Below are 21,001 nucleotides of genomic sequence, written 5' to 3' on the forward strand. Positions count from 1 at the left end.
AAAATGGTTTCCCATTTTCACACCAGGCAAATGCTGGGGCTGTACCTTAATTAAGGCCACGGCCGCTTCCTTCCCACTCCTACGCCTTTTCTATCCCACCGTCAACATAAGGCCTATCAGTGTCGTTGCGATGTCAAGCAAACTGTTAATTCGTTTCCCTCGCAAGCCTGGGGTGCAGAATATAGTAGCATTAAGTTACAGTTTTATGACGCTAATATTCGTATGTATAATTTTTATTAACGTGCCAGAAACTAACGACATGGAGCTGTTGCCATTTCAACACCGTTTTGAGGCCACCGACCAAAGTCGGGATTTGAACCTGCGAACTCGGACTCAGGACAGCGACTCAACCAACTGAACCACATGAAAAGGAGGCGTTTGTGATTATTGTTATAAATAGATTCAGTTAGTATGTTTACACGGGTTTTATGAAGAGCATTTATTAAGGCGTACGTTTTCCAACTGTCCTAAATGCACGAGACCGGACGGAAGAACTAGCTGGAAGCTAAAGAGCCTTGCAGGGGTGTCGCTTCCTTCTCTGTACACTTTTCCAAACCAAACTCCATGGCGTAACAGCCCCGAAGGGCCATCGCCTACAAAGCGACCGCTGTTCAGCCCGAAGTCCTGCAAATTACGAGGTGTCCTGTGGTCAGCACGATGAATCCTCTCCGCCGTTATTCTAGGCTTTCTAGACCGGGGCCGTTATCTCACCGTCAGGTAGCTTCTCAATTATAAGCTCGTGGGCTGAGTGTACCTCGAACCAGTCCTCACATCCAGGTAAAAACCCTGACCTGGCCGGGAATCGAACCCGAGGCCTCCGGTAAGAGGCAGGCAAGCTACCCCTACACCGCGGGGTCGGCTTGTTACTTTTAGGTCACCTTATTTAGAATTAGACTTAAGGCATCCGGCATTCGATGCCCGCCACTGACAGAGTTAAGAAAGGCATGGGATCGGGAAGATACAGCCTTGTTTGTGGGTGCAATAGAGTTGGCCATGAGTCTCCCGTGATCGAAATATCTACGACCTGGCAGGTAGTCACCTTCACGGGGCGTAGTACCAAAGTGGTTCTTTTTTTAGAAAAAAAAAATAAATGAAGATTCTACTTCCTCACAAACGAAGAACGATATTATCAATTTTACGAACAGTTTCAATAATACAGCCGGTTTAGAGTACAGAAGCTATGATTTCGCTTGTTGGATATAATTACATGGTAACAATCAAAACCATCAATATCTACAGAAGATCCGTCACCGCACTCGGTAGGACCGGCTTTCTTTTCATATCCACCGGGCGAGTTGGCCGTGCGGTTAAGGGCGCACAGCTGTGTGCTTGCATCCATTTCGAACCCCACTGTCGGCAGCCCTAAAGATGGTTTTCCGTGGTTTCCCATTTTCACACCTTAATGACAGCTGATGGCGGAGCTGTTGAGGTTCCAACCAGCCTTAGGACTGAACATACAACATACAATTAAGGCTACGGCCGCTTCCTTCCCATTCCTAACCCTTTACTTTCCCATCGTTGCCATAAGACCTACGGTGCGACGTAAGCAAATTCTAAATACAAAATAAAACATCTTTTCACAAACCCTTCCATGGAAAAGTTGTATCCACGCTACTGGCCTAGACTTGGCCACTGAAATTATTTCGTGGGTACGCCACTGCATCCACTCACCATTTAAGGTACAAGGTAAGCCCGAAGAATGGTTGATACTCAAAATACACCATCATAAATGATGGTGTTATTACTCAAAAGTACTAAAAAAAGGTAAGGCACGCGACCTAGTGTTTTAAGCAGAATCTGTATCAATAGAACGTGACTTCCCATTTTAAAAATGTTTCATGCATCGACTGCGACTCAAGCCTCGGCCGTCTTGATGGGAAGAACCATTGGAACTGAGTTATCACGTCCGCTAATTACAAGATAGTTACATGCACTTTTGATGGTGCCATTTGAAGTTCCAATCAGTCCCCGGGCATTTGACAAAATATGTAGACCTACCTATAGAACTAAGGTACGCATCTGCGATCTGTCTTGCTATTAGAATTTTAAAAAAATCATAACTTACCGAGGATGCACATTATTTTGCCCTTAGTGACAAATAAAGTTATTATATGGCACAAAATGAGAAACTAACGTGCAGCTCACAATCCTGTCACAGTCTTCCGAACGCTGCAACTTAAACACAGCACATCTTTCAACCACGGTACAACCCAAGTTTCCTGGAACTGATCTGCAAAAGCTGACACGATGTTGTTCAACTGTTTCTGGCTGTGGACCCCGTTATCTCGGTGGTCACGTTCCCGCCCCCTACTGAGTAATCCCTGGCTAATTGCCCCTTTCCTCATCTTTTGGCATTTGTCAACACATTCCCAATACTGAGGCCTCTACAGTGAAATATCCCCGCGCATCACAATCCTAAGTGTCTTCCTTTCATTCAAGCAGTACAAATATGGAGATTTATGAATGGCCGTATTCAGCCCTGCTAGTAGATTCTTTGTCGCTACGTTAATTCGTCATTTCGGCGTAAGTTTTAAGTTGTTCGTATCGTACGTGAAACAACGGCTGAACCTCGCTCTAGTTTCAGGAAACATTTGGGGGGGGGGGGGGGGCGGGGGGGAGCGGCCCCACTGGGCACCCCCTTGGCTACGCCAGTGTTGTAGTATCTTTGTGAGTACAGAGATAGATCAAATTAAACAATGTATTCTGATACAAGACAACTGCAGGGTGATTTCCAACACAGGTTCAACAATTTAAAGTAAAATGCACTTACCTAAATCCAAGGCACATGAATTATTAGAAGTATTACAGAGATAGGTTAATGCTCCTTGTGCAATTTACAAGAATGAAATAATTAAGAGTATGAGAACAAAGAACTGGTAATGGAGTAACATCAGAATATTAAAACCTATTCATTTTTCTATGCAGATATAGCTATTGGCAATGACTTTAGTATTGAATCCTGGAAGTGAATAAGTACAGTATATTTTGGGGTTGGGAAAGAATACAAGGTTCCAAAGTATATCAACAACAAAATGCAAAACCACCACCAAACATGTGTCTCACAATGGAATATGAATTTGCATCTGTTTTGACAACAAGTAATAGTCATTTCCTTTAAAAATATCTTGTTAACAAAATTAAAATTACACTTTAACACAGAAGAAATCATGTTAAAAAGTGAAAGCAATTACACTTAAATACACACACTCCACACTCCTAAACCATGAAACAAATAACATTACCCCCCCCTCCCCCCAGACTCTCTCTCTCTCTCTCTCTCTCTCTCTCTCTCTCTCTCTCTCTCTCTCTTCCTCTCAAGAAAAATGAATATAAAGTCATTTGTCTTGCACTAGAAATCTTTTTCCTTTTATAATCCAAGATCTCTATCAGTGTAAACTTCAACAACTTTTAATTGAAAAGTCAAAAAAACATTACCACTTTATTTGAACAGGACTATGAAAAAACATGAGCTTTGTCTCTTTATTCATATAACATAGGTGTATTTTACTATACATGATTTATAACACCATTTATATATAAAACACAACACAACACTATTTACAAAGAAAAGTAACAAAAATACTGGTATGTGAGATTCTGACCTGGTTTTGAGAATAGTTCACACAAAACACATACTTCAACGTACTGGTACAGAAGGAATTATCATCAGCATTATACTAAAAACAAATTCTGTACATGTCACTCTTAATTCTGACACCATGAGGTATGGAAACATTACAAGAATTTGACAATCGGTAAAAAAAAAATCAGGGGCAAGAAAGAAGAATTACGATAAAGAGTACTTTATCCAGTTTAAGAACTGCTAATTAAGACACCACTAGAGAGGTGCTTTTATTATAATGGAATACAGATAAATAATATATATTACATGTAAACCTGTTCTGCCTTTATAATCTGGTATTCAAATTGATTATACTAGCCCACAAACCTGAAAAATGTTGCTTCCATGGCATATGATAGGTATAACAGTCTGCTTCAACCAAAATACAAATCTGCGTATACAACAAGTGCCTGATTCTGATGCTTTTTTTAATGGAATTATAATCTGGCAAGAATGTTCAAAACCTGTAATATTAAGGCAGACTCAATGGTTATGAGGTACATCATCAGGCTACATTACAAATGTAAGCACTTTCTAATTAAGTTTCAGGACATCTTTATCATGTCCTAACAACAAGTTATAAATTAGGTGATTATTTTGTTTTAGATATTACAATTCATTGCACACAGTGGGATGTTCTTTAAACTGGCATGTAAACAACAGACAGTTTTCATCTTACCTTTTTTAACCAGCTCACAATTACCAAGTTAAACTTTGAGCTACTACCAATACTGAACAGCGTTAGCCAATTATGTCTTAGTTATGCACAGTACAAGCACTAATTTGAAGAATAATTTAGGGACTCAAGAGCATTAACGCAGGTAAACTGCAACAATATGGAATCAATCTTTTCTCTGCAATATGAAGAGTAATTGTCAGCTATCCACAGGATTACTTAAGAGTTATTTAATCATTTAATGAAATCAAATGAACAAGGAAATATCTACCTCGAATCAATTCAAAATAGCAATTTTTAGATTTGAAACTGGAGTATAGCAACTTTAATGTTGCAATGTTACCATAAAGGAAAGCAGGAATACATTAATAACTGAAGAATAGGGACGCCTATGCACCAATACAAAATGCCTATTAAAATTCTGGTAGGGTGATTTGATAGTGGTTTATTGAAATTTGATCATTAGACACAGAAGTTGTATTTTAATCTAGTACTTTCAATGTAAAATCTGAAGTTGGAGTCATATTTAATAGTAGAATACTCCTATAGTTCAAATTAATATTAGTTACATTCACTCCATTTTTCAGTAGAACACATAAATCTGAGGCAACATTACTGAGACTTTTCTTTTATATTAGCAAAGGCATTCCTTTTTTTATATTAGCTTTATAAATGTATGTCATTTCCATTGTTTATACACACAGGAAGTAAATACTGGTTAGAAGAAAAACAAATTAATGTATTCAAACAGAATCTTCAGATTCTGTAAGTGATTAAAAAACAAGCCAAAGACTTTATAACATAGAAGGTAACAAACAATATGTAGTATTTACTTTCATTTCTCTCCTTTCTTTAATGAAGAAGTCAGACACTTTCTAACCTTTGCAGATCAAGCAATAATACTTAAAAAGCCAGAGAGATACTGTATGCGTTAAACATTTCTGGTGGAAGCAATCTGTAGATATGCTCCACATTTCATGACAAATCTAGAAGGTAATTAGATCCCTATCATAATAGGAACAAAAATTATAGGATGTGATAGACGAGGTAATGTAAAGACGACTCTCATTAGTTTTATCAGAATGTATCCCATAAATTACTTATGGAGACTTGAAATTACTCTAAGATAACATGGACATAGCTGGCACAACTCTGAGTGACAGGACATTTCTGTGTTGAATAGTCCCAGTCATCCCCCACATGCACATAATTTCACAGAAGATATGACGAATAAAATAATTAAATGCAATAATAAGCAAGTATGATTAAGCACAATTTCCAAACCCAGTTGATTATTCAGCCTAGATAATGATCTCCAGAAATATATATAAAATTCACTTGGAACCAACAAATATTGGAACCCATAATTAATATTAATAGACATGCACAGCCGTTCAGTAAGTATACACAATAGACAACGGCCAAAAAATGTAGTCGGAACAATACAACTGGACGAACTTTCATAAGGAATAAATAAATAAATAAATAAATAAATAAATAAATAAATAAATAAATAAATAAATAAATAAATAAATAAATAAATAAATAAATAAATAAATAAATAAATATTCCACAGCTGCAGTCTATATTAGACTAGAGAAAAAGAGCATTTCAGGAGCACCTTTAGCCTCCCACTTTGATATTAAAATCTACTATCATTTTTACTGACCAACTAAGCACAAGAGAATTCTTGTATCGATCACAAAATTAAACATATATTTATCAAATCTAACACAGCCTTTCTTGTAAACAACTAAACATTTTAAGAGAAATAAAATGATCAGAGGGTTTTCCCATTTAATTTCATTATAAACCAGCAACACACATCCAAAGACAGATTGGAGACATAAATTGAAGTGAATAAAGAAAACTGGACACACACTGTTTGCACACCCCCACACTGCACTGTTCTCCTTCTCCCAGTGATGAAGATTTTCACCCAAATATTTCCTTTTTAGTGCTCTAGACTGCTTAAGTCCTATTTTTGCCACGGTAAATTATTCTTCTCCACATTTTTTCATTATATATACTTGATATATTTTCGATATCCTTAGTTCTTGGGCAAAATGATCAAAATACGGTTTTATCTAAAGTTACTTTTGAGAAAGTAGAAATTCATGAACAGACAGCACTGATAATGCACTTTAAATCCTAGATGAATTTTTCACAAAATTCCCATGTACAATTCAATAGTTTTGGCCTGGTTAGATGTCATTCATGTTACAGACTTTTCTATTACCTTGAAAACTGCTGTAATTGATCAATGAAAATATAACTTTCTTAGCAAATAAAATGAAATAACACACACCATTGACATTTGTCTGGCTATCAATATCGAGTCTTCCAGCTTGCACGAGGCAGTAAAATAATTTGGGGAATATGGGAATAATGAAAACTCTTATTTCCTTAAATTTTTATCTGCATTTAGCTTAATTTCATTTCTGACTAGAATACCTGCTAGTCTCACTGGAGGGCTGTGATAGCTGAGGGACATTGTCAATAGCTTCTCGCTTAGGTGGCCACAGTTTAAATCCTGGCCAATGAATACAGAATTTATGAAATAAAAAACTGAATACTTGCAGTTCAGATTCCATATCAAACTGGAGATCCCACTGTTAGCTTGCAATATTTTTCCCCTACTGAGATATTTGAATGCATCTGTATTCCCCCCTCCCCCCTTTATTTTCATCCACCTTCAACATGCTCCACTTTCCTGCATCAAGGAATTTCTTCCTTACTTAAGTACTTTGCTTCTCAGCTCTCCATTCAGATATATCTACTAATTTTCTTAACACAGCCAACCTTATGATACATTGCTGTTCAAAAAAAGCAAATTCAAACTGGTCAGCATTTCTACTGCTTTCCTCATATGCGCACTGCAGAGGAGCACAATCAATAATGGCTGTGACCAAGATGAACTTCTAGGAAAGGGATTGGCTAAATCTACTTTGAAGTACTGTGGCTTTGTTTAACAGAGTAGGTTGTACAAATTATGGATTCAATTAAGACTAAAAATGAGATGTCTAAATGGGATATTAGGATGAAATAAATTATTCATCTAAATAACAGGTACATCATTTATAGCCATGGCCAAATTCACCAGACACAAAAAATTAAGCCAGGTGTAAGAAAAAACTATAGCTTAGATCAAATATAATTTTACCATGGATTAAGTAGCATATATTTCTTAGTTCTCATTTTATCAGTTCTCCAGGACTCATCCTAGAGACTAGGCCAGCTTTTCGTGTGAATTTTTTAAACCCTTTTAGTGCAAGATTGTGATCGTGGTAGCTTGTGCTAAAAATGCCACAGATTTCAATGTTTTTCACTGAAGGTTCTCTTCCTGATTAAAATCAGCTTGGTGTTCTTGAACCTCTCAATTTTAGCCTGATGTCATAAGGGTTATCTGGCCAGCACTAACGATAATACAAATTCATTAAAACTACAATGACCCACAATTATCCACAATAATTGGTAATTCAAAAACTGGAAATAATCAAAATTCACCCTCCAGATCAGAGGTACTTATGCTGGGCATTTCGTCCCATCCAATCCAATCATGCTTACCCCAAATAATATCAGTTAATTTATTCATTTGAAGACATACTGTACATCTATTTAGTAGATACATTTATATTGTTGTTGTACTTTAATCTTAGATAGTAAATATCTATGCCTCTACTCGATATGAAACTTCCTCACCATTTAGAGGCTAGTTATTATCATCGAACGTCTCATAAGTTTTAACTACTATTTTCAAATTCAGTGAACAGGGAAATTCAAACAACGCACAAACACTGTACAAAATCAAGCAGTAAACTTTTTGAATTATGTAAATATATTTCTTTTTGCTGAATGAATAACAGGAATTTTACTTTTTAAGAAATGAAAACGCTGTCATTTCTATCCACGGAATTGTAAACCACAGCTTGTATGCGTAAACCATGTAGCTTTGTATATTGTAAAATAGCCGGGCTGAGTGGCTCAGACGGATGAGACGCTGGCCTTCTGACCCCAACTTAGCAGGTTCGATCCTCAGCTCTTTAGCAATAAGAATCTTGGAAAATAATGGCAATCCAACCGACGAGCCCACTTCTGCACTGGGGCAAAACTCTGGTAATTTCACAACTAAAAAACTTAAATGTTTTAATATTCACAATCAAAATTTAATTGTAGTTTCCTTCGGTAAACTTCATTTATGACATAAAAGTCAAAGACAGGCATTTATGGAAGTGCAGAGGCATACTATACCTCAATGCTCTGTCACCGACTTATCCTACAAAGGAGGATTGCAGTGGCGACTCAACAGTGCAACAGCCACCAGTGTCTTGGAAAGGTGCGACAATCTAACTGATAAGCCAGCTGCCGCACTAACGTAAAATGCTGGAAATTTCATGATTGGTTGATTGATGTTTGTTGTTTAAAGGGGCTTAACATTCAGGTCATCGGCCTCTAATGGTACGAAATGAGACAACATGAAATGACAACTTAGAAAGTCCAAAATCCTCCACTGACCAGAATTCAAAGCATGAGGACGAAGAATGAATGGATGGATATGAATTTAAAACTATCAGTGGATCCGACCTACAGTGCCTCACATGCACAGAAGCTGGCACGAAACAATAGTATTACTGACCAAGGGACTGCTCCTATAGCACGATGCTAAATCGATTATGCTCATAGTTGAAACGGGTCCACAATCCAGGTCATTGGCCCCTCATAATGGTATTTATCACTAGGAAAGTAGAACCATGCTGTGTGTTATGTTGCGTACTCGCGGTATTCCACACATTATGGTACTATTCACAGGTAGTGTAATGCGCACATGTAACACAGACCTATGGTGTTTCACACATTGCGGCGTTATTTACAAGCAATGCAAACCTATAAAGGCACCGCAAACCTATGGCGTTCTTCGGTGGACTAACCACAGGGACTCGTACTATCCAGTGGAATTCCTCACATAGTGGGAACTGAGCATAGGTAAGGCAGAACCATGGTGTCTCTAATCAGATGGTGTCGCTCATATAGGGGTACAAATCACAGGTACTGTAGGATCCACCTCCTGATTCACACACTGTCGCTACTAATCACAAACCTATTGCGTACCTAACATAGTGGTACTACGCGCAAGTAAATGTGACCCATAGTGTTCCCTGCGTGATGGTACTAATTACAAGTAGTCTCATAGTTCTAATTGGATCATCCCTTGGTCGCCCCTTTTAGTCGCCTCTTACGACAGGCAGGGGATATCGTGGGTGAATTCTTCCTCAGTGTCCCCCACCCACATGGGGGTTCATGATTGGTTACTTCATAGTAGCATTCACAGGTAGGTCTATAGGCTGAAGCAATATACAGTGGAAGTCTGCTATAGTGAGCACGGCATATAGTGAGAGCCCCGTTGTGACAGATTTCTGTCCCTTGAAAATTCCTATATTAAACGGTTACAGCGACAACCCCATCACTGATGCATCCATTATTATGAGTGATTAAGTGCGCATTATTCTTTTCATTATTGATATATAAATGCACTCCAGCGATTATCCCGAATGCAATCCATTGTCTTCGGTATCATTCTCAAGCTATGTGCACTAGCGAGCTCTCTTGTTGATATTTGAAGGCATATCAGAGTTAATTAATAATACCCATTGACCGGTGACCTCTAAACAAAATTCTATATGAAAGGGGAGAGCATGTTTCTGCAATAAATGCATAAATAACATAGCCGATAGCAGTTGTTAATTCATCAGAAATAAAGGCTGAAGTAAATGATCACTTAATCTTTATGATATGTACTGAAATTAAGTATGAATTTGATACACCTCAAGATATGGCATAGTGCATCACCGATTTCAGAGGTTAGTTTGTATTTTCTCACATCTGGTCAAATTTTGGAAAGGCTATTTCCCTGTAAAAGCGAAAAGGTTTTCATTAATCTTCTGGCATATGAAATGTGTTTTCATGATACATATATGGTTTAGTTAGGTTAGGTGATGCTGTTTGTGTAAGAAAACTGAAACGTTTGCCACAGAAGCCCCTCGAGTGATGCTATTACAATGTTTAAGAATAAAATTGAACATACGCGTTCACGTAGTAACAGAATTAGAAAAATAACTAATGAGTAAGCCATAGCATGCAAATCATCTGTGAAAACAAAAGTTTTGTAAACAGAGTTTGCCATTTCGTACAGATTTTAATTTGTGTGGGTTTTTTTCGACTTTAATGAAATACTGGATAGAACGACAATCCACTATAGCGAGTAAATTTTTCGCTGTTGTGAATTCTCGCTGTAATGGACTCCTTCTGTAGTTACATTAACAGGTATACATTTCACAAATTTTCTTGTTGTATGATTTAGCATAGTTTTGTTCACGTGATGGTACACTGTTTATCAACACAACCTTTACCAGCAGCCCTCTCGTGATCACACATTCTCAAACTAATGGTACAAATCAACTGTGAAGCCGTTTATAAAGTGAAATGATCCACCAACATTTGCTTCTGGTGAAAGTAATTTACTGGAAGATTATGTTAATCTGTTCCCTTGAAGCACTATGGTTCTTTTATCTTTGTCTAACACCTCAGGCTTAGTTTTATGATACCTTGTTTCATTTACATTGCACAACAGTTATTCTTTCCTGACTCAATCTACAGCCAGATACTGCCTCAAAGTTAACGTCTTTGATGGAAAACACTTCCAAAACCACCCTGGTTTGTCGCCATTGCACATCTGCTCGAGACTGAAATTTCTTGAACTGGTTGCAAAACACAGAGAAGACGGTTGCTTTATTCTTTTTCAAAAGTACTCCCCTGAATGCCATGATACTCTTCAAACTGCGTCAATCAACTACATAATGCATTGAAGCTTTGAAGAAAATCTGGGCTTCCCTGGTACATACTGGACCAGATACCAGTGTGCTTTTTGTTCTTATTTGTTGGAGCAATCCCAACATGGTTTTATCCAGTTCCATGAACACAGACTTTTTCATAGTTTTGTATCTGTGCTGAGAGGAGCTACCTCCTTTAATATTACATAATTTCCTTTTTGTGGTGTATTGTTAACATTACACTTTTACAGGCATTCTCTGTCACTAAAAAATAATTAAAATGGTGAACTGTAGTCACTTTACTTCTAAAATGAAGTGAAAAATTCACTGTACTTAGAAAATGAGCCTGCAGTTGAAGATATTACGAACAGTATTCCTGTTTTCCAAAGGGTAACTGTTAAACCTATTATGACCAGCTCAGTGATGCAGTTCAGTAATTGCAGCTCTAGAAACTTACTTAACCTGTATCAATGCACATGAGTAAAAGTTATCCAGACTGATAAGAAATCTACATTTGAATAATTTCTAATGCACGCTTCAGCCCTTCCCTCTCAGTACCTTTTCAGTGAACTCTTCCAAATGATACCTTGTATCACTTGTGTAGCTTTGCTGGTTCAATTCGTAGGGTGATATAAACACTGCTCTGGGTGAATTTCACCCAGTACACACTCGAGGGTTCCATTTGATATTGTTGGTTATTGACTATTTCTTTAGAACTAATGAAGCAGTAATTTCTAGTGCATTGGCTTAGTGCAATTTTTGTGTACTTTGTCTATAGAACTGTCATTCCTAGATACTTTACTCCTGTGTAGTGGAATTCAAGTGAAAATGTTCCGTTCTCCAAGGCATAATGAACACCTGCTGCATGTCCCAAATATCATCCCACAGGACTGACAATATGAACATTGCTGCTATCAGCATTCTAAGTCATCTACATAGTCAACAATCTCAACTGTGAACTAGCATATTATTTGAACTTCCTGAAAATTCTTGAATTGAATCTTATGGAGGAACCCCTAGGGTCAAAAAGTAAAATAATGACACTTCCAACTGATCTCTGAAATTGGAAACTGCAGCTCTCTGTAAAAAAAAATTTAAAAAAAACCAGTACTGTTCTGGGCAAACGTCAAGCAGGAGGATGAGAAGTTTGAAGTAGGATGGAGAGAAAGACAAGGAAAATCTGAAGAAAGAAAAAGTAGAGATTTGGGAAAGCATCAAGCTGAAAGATTGGAAGATTGTGGAAGTAGGACATAGAGAAAACTGACCTCTTATCTTCACTGTAAAAAAAATTAATCTGCTTGGAACATGAGCGCCAGCCCTGTGGTGTGGGGGTAGCATGCCTGCCTCTTACCCGGAGGCCCCGCGTTTGATTCCCGGCCAGGTCAGGGATTGGACCAGAGGGCTGGTTCGAGGTCCACTCAGCCTACGCGATTAGAATTGAGGAGCTATTCGACGGTGAGATAGCGAATCCGGTCTTGAAGGCCAAGAATAACGGCCGAGAGGATTCGTCGTGCTGACCACACGACACCTTGCAATCTGCAGACCTTCGGGCTGAGCAGCAGTTGCTTGGTAGGCCAAGGTCCTTCAAGGGCTGTAGTACCATGGGGTTTGATTTTGGGACATGAGCAACCTGTGTGAAAAATTTCTGGGATATGTTTACACAGAAAAGGATACCAACTCCCAGATCAACTCAAAAACAATGGCTGCTGTAAAAACGACAAAATAGTTTGCCATCAACCACAACATTTTTGATGTGTTATTTAGTTTAAAGTGTAGGCATGTTATTCAGACTTCATCATTGGTTTAAATTAAGACCATAAATTGTGTCATATCAGTGTTTATATCATTATTGGTTATGTGTGTGCTTATGTCCTCCAATTTGAGCCTGGCTGAAGATGACCCAATATATCTGGGGTCGAAACTAGTTCCAGTGTTATAAAACAATATACAAACTAATAGTATTTAATAGGTGGACCCCTCCTACCCTTTGATAGTGATCAATTGTCAATATGGACCATAATGAAATTCATAACTTATGATATGTCGACGTTAACAGGAAGTAACAGTCTAGAAGCAAAATGCTAGTTAGTTTGATGACTATGTCTTAAATTTTACATTTCTCCAGAACCCAGCAGGTGTCATTATCACTGAAATGTTGTTTACCAAGACATAGTGAGTAATATAAACAAGTAAATGATACCAGTGCAAGTGTAGTCTATTGTGTATTTCATTGTATATTACAACACACATTCCAATCATGTACAATTGTTTACTGCAAGAAAATTCTTCAAAATCCATACAAATGGAGTATTATATAATAATTATATGCAGGCTTTAATATAATAAACTGGACGTAGGAAGTAATTTTGCTTGGAGGTAATTTTTATCCAGTGCATGTCCTGCTAGATTTTAAAATGCTTACTGCAAGTTTTTGCTGATCAGATTTTCAGTATGCGCCAGTTAATTGGAAAATGTTACAAGAGGAATAGACAGTTGTGTTTAAGTTTCATAGATCTAGAGAAAGCATATGACAGGGTGCTGAGGGAATATATGTTCGTCACACTGGGGGACTATGGAATTAAGGGTAAATTACTAAAATCAATCAAAGGCATTTATGTTGACAACTAGGCTGCAGAATTGATGGTAGAATGAGTTCTTGGTTCAGTGTGCTTACATGGGTTAGACAAGGCTGTAATCTTTCACCTTTGTTGTTCGTAGTTTACATGGATCATCTGCTGAAAGGCATAAAGTGGCAGGGAGGGAATCAGGCAGGTGGAAATGTAGTAATGCTGACAACTTGGTCTTAATGGCAGATTGTGCCGAAAACCTGCAGTCTGATATCTTGGAACTTGAAAATAGATGCAATGAGTATGGTATGAAAATTAGCCTTTCTAAGGCAAAATTGATGTCAGTAGGTAAGAAATTCAACAGAACTGAATGTCAGATTGGTGATACAAAGCTGGAACAGGTAGATAATTTCAAGTATTTAGGTTGTGTGTTCTCCCAGGATGGTAATATAGTAAGTGAGATTGAATCAAGTTGTCGTAAAGCTAATGCAGTGAGCTTGCAGTTGCGATCAACAGTGTTCTGTAAGAAGGAAATCAGCTTCTGGACGAAACTATTGCTACGCCTGTCTGTGTTCAGACCAACTTTGCTTTCCGAGAGTGAAAGCTGGTTGGACTCAGGATATCTTATTCATAAGTTAGAAGTAACAGACAAGAAAGTAGCGAGAATGATTGCTGGTACAAACCGATGGGAACAATGGCAGGAAGGTACTCGGAATGAGGAGATAAAGGCTAAGTTAGGAATTAACTCTATGGATGAAGCTCTACGCATGAACCGGCTTCATTGGTGGGGTCATGTCAGGTGAATGGAGGAGGATATGTTACCTACGAGAATAATGGACTCTTTTACGGAGGGTAAGAGAAGTAGACAGACCAAGAAGACTATGATTATACTCAGTTTCTAACTATTTAAAGATAACAGGTATAGAACTAAATGAGGCCACAGCACTGGTTGCAAATAGAGGATTGTGGTGATGTTTAGTAAATTCACAGAGGCTTGCAGACTGAACACTGAAAGGCATAACGGTCTATAATGTTAATGTATGTATATTAAATTACAATGGGCTGAGCCAATTTGAAAATGCCAGCCACAGTGTTAATTATATAAAATTGGTCATTATATCATGCCTGTCATAGTGTAAGAGAGGATAAAATAAGATTTCTAATTGATGCTTAAGACTTTTATTTCATGATAATTTTGAAAATGATAGAAGTATGTAATGTATACAAACTAACAAATTAATTCTTAGAAGGTCTAATGACTGGCAAGTTTGGAGGAGCCAATACTTTTTATAATGCATGAAGCACACAAAGGATTCCTGGTCTGGCTTCAAGGAGCTTGTGACATACAATGCCAGTAACACGAATAAGTCATTTAAAGTGCTGGTGTGTGTTGGTTATTGCAAGTATTTTATTAACTTGAAATAGACATTCAGCTTATTAGGTCAAGTCTAATACATTTAGTACAAGCTGAACAGATGTTAAGTACAGAATGAAAATGGCCAACTGGACACCAGTGGGAACTGAACCCACAACCTTCAGTTTTCACATCCAATATTCTCCCATTTGAGCTACGGTGGCACTACAGCTCCCACTGGTGTCCAGTTGGCCATTTTAGTTCTGTATAACATCCCTTCCTTTGGTACTGATAAGCAGGCAAACCTAAATGGCATCAAATTAAAATGCCTGTACACGACAGCTCAGGTACGATCATCATCATCATCATCATCATCATCATCTCTATCTCTTCAGCATGTGACGGGCATGGGGGGGGGGGGGGAAATTATGTCAAAACAATATCGAAAAATGAGATGAATATGCCATCTATGAGAGAAAAATTGGAGCCCTTTTGTAGATGTGAACTGACCGAAATCACTGATATTCTGCCTAAAAAATAGAGTACAATGGAAAATCCATGAATACTGTTATGAATCTATAGAATAATGGTGAATGTTAGTATATCATTATGTACCGGATACACTGTAATGAAATATTTTTTCTTCATTCATTGATCAATTATGTATTCATCAGTTGGCAGTACTGAGTGATAATTTGTTTATTGTTTATATGCAGTATTATGTGCGATGGTGTTCTCATCTGACATTCAACCAGTCGGCAAGTATGCGATGTGAGTCAGAGTGATACAATTAGTGACAAGTGGAAGCGAGTGCAATGGCGTTCGAGAGCGGAGGTGGTGGAACAAATCCGTCTCCCAATATTGAAGTGGAGCTGGTTGTTGGCCATGAGGAAGAAGTACAAGCAAATATTGAACATTATGCGATTAACTTTACTGAAGACAGACATCAAGTTGATCATCAACAGGAACACAATAATAGTGATAATCGTTCACTGACTCAGGAAATGTGTTCAATTAGACATACGGGTCCCTATTTAATAAAAGTCGAAGCATTGAGTGATAGGAATGTAGGAAATCTGCATCCCATGGCCATGGGTCATATATTTTATGACAATCAAATCAGTGGTATACAATACATTAGCCGAAAAGGTGCTCACCGCAATCAAATTAAATTTAAGTCAGTCCAACAGACTATTAACTTCCTGCAACATCCAATTTTGATGGAAAAGAATCTAAAGGTATATATCCCATCCTCCAACATTCATAGAATTGGTATTATCTGTGGCGTTGATAAAAACGTGTCGAATGAGGAAATAATGCAATATATTCAATCTCCTATACCTATTAAAAAAGTACAGCGAATGAGCAGGAGGGTAAATGTAGGCAGTCAAATAGAATATGTGCCTCCACTGCAACGGTCAAAATAACCTTCAAATCTCAAAAACTCCCAGATAAAGTGTTTATCTTCAGTGTACTGTTAGAGGCCCAGGTCTTTATTTATAACCCGATCATCTGTAAAAACTGTCAACGCTATGGGCACACTGCAAAAAATTGTAGGGCCAGCAATCCTCGTTGCGGGAGATGTACTCTATCACATGCAACAAGGGACTGTCAGCAAATGTTGGTTAAATGTACACATTGTAACCTCAATCATACTGTAGGCTCTGATCATTGTGAGGTGCACAAGAAGCAGGTAGGTACCAAAAATATCATGTGAACAAAACATTCCTTATGACGAGGCACAAAATCAAGTGCTACCAAAGGCTTATAACATTGACAGGCAAGAAGTATCACAGGATAATCATAATCAAGGAATTAGCCGAAAGTTGAAGAAAATGCAGACACAGCAAGAATTTTATCTTCGGAAAGCAGATGCAACTTACAATAGCAAAAGGACAGCACGACAGGAATGCAGTAAAATCATAAACTGTGAATCCATATGTATGGATTTTGAAAAGAATCTAAATGTACCAAATAGAGCATCAAATGATGTGTAATACAGTCTTTGATTATAATTTTCTTTTTATATACATATTTTCTGAATGTCTGAATCCACCTTTAAGACCTACACAGAAGCCCAGGAGATGAAGGGAACCGACAAATTTCCCTCCATGTTATGGGATTTAATTTGTAATCACTTAGCTGCCTCTGTAGAAGAATTGGATATTTACTATAATTCTTGCTGCAGCCAAAGTAAGTATCTTATTTTCTGGTTCCTTCACCATGTGATCTATAATCCATAACATCTGAAAAGTGCAACTCACTTTCCCTGAGTGTAGTCACCCCTATATAGACTGTGACAGGAGTATGGCTTTGGAAAACCAGAAAGCTATTACTGAGAATAATCAGGTTGGAATGATGAAATTTTGAAGGAATGCATGCACAAAATACAACCACTTAAAGTAGTTTCTTGTGGAATTCAGAACCAATTTTTGTCTCGGACCAAATTTCTGACACCACTGTATGTAAAAAATGTCCATTCCAAACAAGACCAATAACATGTTTGGTCATACAACAGGATCACCCTCGCCTTATTCAATATCAGCTAACTTACCATCATGAATGCCTGACCGCACTAGTAGCTCCACAGAACACCACCTCTCCAGTTCAAAATCTTAGCACGCATACATTCGAGCTTCCTGACTGTTTGCATGAAGATCTCTTACCTATTAGTCATGCTAAATACAAGGACCTTTTGGTGTTGAAAAACTTCTGTGGCTATGAATCATTCATAAAAACCTCAAAGTATTCAGAAGGAAGCCATACTTTTCATTGTCGACTCATGTAACTTTAAACCTTTTCAGTCTGTCAAAAATAGTAATTATAACACATCTTTAAAAAGTACTCACTATTAAACAAAGAATGATATGTTACGTTCTACGAGAACATTCTCAGATTCTATCAATCTATTTAAATCATGCGCATATATGTACAATATATTTAAGTTGCATGAACTTGTCAATGTGGGTTAGGATATTCTTATCTGTACTAAATTCTCTAAATTTAGGATATGCTCTTTACCACAAAAACGTTTTAGTAGGTTATTTATCATTAAAAATAATGTCTTAAAAGATACACTTTAATTCAGTTCCAGACTTTTATTTTATCAAAATCATTCATTTGTATTTACTGCCTGATACACAAAGTACATAATATGACAAAGAAGCAATTCCCCTCTTCTCTCCTCTCCCTGAATAGAGTTAATAGCTACAGCATTCACCTCACCCTCCTACTTTCCATCCCCTCTTCAATAACCAAAGCTGTTGCCTACAGAATTCCCCTTGCCCGTTCTACATAACAAAAATAAAAGGAGCAAAAGAACTGGCTTCAGTCCATACGCAGTTGCTGGAGGTAATGGACAATTAGCAGCTTAGGTAAATACAGAAAACTTCTACAAAGTTAGTAAGGTGACAATGGAGAACCACTAAATTCATAATTTATCAGCCAGGCCGAGTGGCCAGACGGTTGAGGCGCTGGCCTTCTGACCCTAACTTTGTAGATTCGATCCTGGCTCAGTCCGGTGGTATTTGAAGGTGTTCCAATACGTCAGCCTTGTGTCGGTAGATCTACTGGCACGTAAAAGAACTCTTGTGAGACTAAGTTCCGGCACCTCGGCTCCTCCAAAAACTGTAAAAAGAGTAGTTAGTGGGGCATAAAGCCAATATTATTATAATAATAATAATTTATCAACTGATCATAACATTACCAATTTGCAATCACAGACAAGTTTATGCAACGTAAACAATATTGTACATAAATGCACATGATTTAAAGTGATTTGATAGAATCTGAGGATGTTCCTGTATAACAAAACATGTCATTCTTCCTATAACAGTGTGTGTTTTTTATAAGTATGTTACAGTGTTATGTGTGTTATAATTTGTGTTTTTGACAGACTGAAAAACTTTGTTACAAAAACCTCAAATTGATTATCTGTTTAAGGGCAAATTTATTTGCTAATGAATCCTGAAAGCAAATGTGTTGCTTAAAAGAAAAAAAAAAAAAAAGAAATGTGTTAATTTTCAGAAGATGTGCAAATATATTTTAGTTTGAGGAGTGTATAAAATATTGAATATTTATCTTTCATTACTCCATTGTCCTTGAAATAGGCTTGCAGCTTTCTAGGTTGTGTCCAGTACATATAGTACATGTAGGGTACAGGGGAAAGACAATAGGCTGAATTTTTTGTAGTTTCTTATAAATTGAATTTAAAATTTTGAAACCCATTTCTAATAGAAGTTATCGACATCAATTTGGTATTTTACAAGTGACACTTCTCGGAAACAGATGAAAGGACAAGATCTTGAACACATGAATACTAGATCTCTACTTATCATTGCAACTGGGCCTAGACGTAGTACATTCGTCGTCGTTAACCTCGCTGGTGCATTTATTTCACTTACTCCCATGTGATAATTGTTGTTTTAAAGGACCTTACTTAGAGATCACTTGCCCCTTCATGCATGTTAACTACTGTGCAACAGGTAGGAGTATAATGTCACAAGCGCCAAATGACAGGATATGCTTTTAGGAGGGCAAGTCGCTTGTAGTTTGACCTCAGCAACCCTGCCAGTCATATACCATATTCTAAATCAAGAAAGTTGTGCATTTTGACTTAATTCATAGAACAAGTTTAACTTCAGAGTTACTGTTGTAATGTACTCACTGTATGTCAATTCTTGCATTCCTTTCTCTTAAGCCTTTTCTTTTATTGATCTCAAAAAAGTTGGTTTTTATGAAATATTGATATGTGACCCATTGCACAGAAAGAGACCTTAAGTCAGCAATGGAAATTTTACAGCAGAGCTTAACAAAAGTGTCTAAGGTGTAAAAATTGCATTTCTTTGTTTTGACTTCTTGTACTACCTATGGGTCTTCTTAACAAACTAAGTTATGTAGCAGTTTGAGTCTTTGCCACTCGATGTCATGAAAACTTTGTACAATTGGTAAGAAAATTAGTGAAAACTGTAATTGCATTTTTCTCAAAATACAGTTTTCCTAACAGCAACAGTCAATATCTTCTGAAGTATTTCACCTAAGAGCACGAATACCTTTTTTTTTTTGAAATGTTCATTATCTTATGCCAATTTTTACACCACAGAAATCTCAAAAATCTGACTTTAGGTCCCTTTCCGGGTAATGGATCACATAGGCATGTACTTGGAGAACTGCTACAAAGGTCGATCAAATATAAACAGGATTTTTGTTCTTGAACATTAACAGTTGGTAGAACTGGCCCTGCGCTTCTGCTATTCTTAGGCGGGACCGTTCGGAATGGAGAGAGCGTGCTGTTAGATATTTCCTGCCGTTTCGTCAATAATGCTCACAATGTTGGAGCAACAGGTGCACCCCTCCAGTGCGCAACGCATAATTATAAAATTTCTTGCTCATGAAGGAGTTAGAGCAGCAGAAATTTGCCAGAGATTGACTGCACAGTTCGGTGATCAAATATTGTCAAGGACGCGTGTGTTTGCCTGGCATAAGAAGTTCAAAGAAGGATGAGAACATGTGGAAAATCAGCAACACAACCGCCATCCTCGGACCAACATAACAGACGAAAACATTTGTGCGGTTAAAGACATTACTGAATACGATTGACGGGCAAGACTATCAGAAATTGCAGAACGAGTTGGAATCAGTTATGGGAGTTGTCAAGCAATCATCAGAAACGACCTACAGTTCCGTAAAGTGCGTTCCAGATGGGTCCCTCGCCTTTTGATCGAAAATCTGAAGCTGAGACGTTTGGAGGTGTGTCAGAGGCTTACAACAAGGTTTACGGAAGAAGGTGATGCATTTTTGAGTTGGATCGTCACCTGCGATGAAACATGGGTCCACCACCACACTTGTGAATCCAAATAAGCCAGTGAGGAGTGGCGGAGGAAAGGGGAGGTAGCACCAATAAAAGTCAAGACTCGACTGTCAACTAGCAAGGTTCTTGCAGCCAGTTTTTCGATT

Source organism: Anabrus simplex, chromosome 2 (assembly GCF_040414725.1).
Source record: "Anabrus simplex isolate iqAnaSimp1 chromosome 2, ASM4041472v1, whole genome shotgun sequence".
NCBI lineage: Eukaryota > Metazoa > Arthropoda > Insecta > Orthoptera > Tettigoniidae > Anabrus > Anabrus simplex.